Consider the following 1,781-nt stretch of genomic DNA (forward strand, 5'->3'; position numbering starts at 1 on the left):
AATTGCGGAAATAAAACCCGGAAGTGATGCTGCCAGCTTGACAGTTTTATTCATTAGGCCGGGGGTCACCAACTTTTTTGAAACCAAGAGCTACTTCTTGGGTACTGATTAATGCGAAGGGCTACCAGTTTGATACACACTTAAATAAATTGCCAGAAATAGCCCATTTGCTCAATTTACCTTTAACTCTGTTATTATTAATAATTAATGATATTCATCTTTGTGGAAACACTGATCTTAATCAGGGGTGCCCACACTTTTTCTGCAGGCGAGCTACTTTTCAATTGACCAACTCGAGGGGATCTACCTCATTTATATATATCATTTATATTTATTTATTTATGAAAGAGACATTTTTGTAAACAAGTTAAATGTGTTTAATGATAATACAAGCATGTGTAACACATATAGATGTCTTTCTTTCACAAAGACAAGAATATAAGTTGGTGTATTACCTGATTCTGATGACTTGCATTGATTGGAATCAGACAGTAATGATGATAACATCCACATTTTCAAATGGAGGAGAAAAAAAGTTGTCCTTTCTGTACAATACCACATGAAAGTGGTTGGTTTTTGGCATCTAATTCATCCAGCTTCCATACACTTTACAAGAAAAACATTGGTGGCAAATTCCGTAGCTTGCTTGATTGACATTCACGGCACCCGAGGGTCTTGTGAGATGACGCTGGCTGCTGCCAGTTCATTATTATGAAAAAAATGACAGAGAGGAAGGCGAGAAACACTTTTTATTTCAACAGACTTTCGCGCCGTCCCTTCCGTCAAAACTCTAAAGGCCGACTGCACATTTCCTATCTTCACAATAAAAGCCCTGCTTCATGCTGCCTGCGCTAACAAAATAAGAGTCTCGGAAAGCGGGCGTGCACAAGTGATGTGCACGCCAGCTTTCTGAGGGATCGCTTGTGCACGCCAGTTTTCCGAGACTCTGTATTTAGTTAGCGCAGGCAGCATGAAGCAGGGCTTTTATTGTGAAGATAAAAAATGTGCAGTCGGCCTTTAGAGTTTTGACGGAAGGTACGGCGCGAGAGTCTGTTGAAATAAAAAGTGTTTCTCGCCTTCCTCTCGGTCATATTTTCATAATAATGATCTTGCAGCAGCCAGCGTCATCTCACAAGACCCTCCGGTACCGTGAATGTCATTTAAGTGACGTCTTGGTGAAGATTGATGATCACTCATTTTTAGGTCTATTTTTTTTAAAAGCCTGGCTGGAGATCGACTGACACACCCCCCGCGGTCGACTGGTAGCTCGCGATCGACGTAATGGGCACCCCTGATCTTAATGATTTCTCACAATAAACATACAGTATATAGAAACAGATAAATATTTTAAAAAAAAAAGGGTATTTCTGTCTGTTATTCCGTCGTACATTTTTTTTCCTTCTATGGAAGCTTTTTTGTAGAGAATAAATGATGAAAGAAACACTTAATTGAACGGTTTAAAAGAGGAAAAAACACGAAAATAATGAAAAATTATTTTGAAAAAGAGTTTATCTTCAATTTCGACGCTTTAAAATTCAAAATTCAACCGAAAAAAATGAAGAGAAAAACTAGCTAATTTGAATCTTTTTGGAAAAAATTAAAAAAAATAATTCATGGAACATCATTAGTCATTTTTCTTGATTAAGATTAATTTTAGAATTTTGATAACATCAATCAATCAATGTTTACTTATATAGCCCTAAATCACTAGTGTCTCAAAGGGCTGCACAAACCACTACGACATCCTCGGTAGGCCCACATAAGGGCAAGGAAAACTCACA

The sequence above is a fragment of the Nerophis ophidion genome, linkage group LG19, assembly GCF_033978795.1.
Source record: "Nerophis ophidion isolate RoL-2023_Sa linkage group LG19, RoL_Noph_v1.0, whole genome shotgun sequence".
Taxonomy (NCBI): Eukaryota; Metazoa; Chordata; class Actinopteri; order Syngnathiformes; family Syngnathidae; genus Nerophis; species Nerophis ophidion.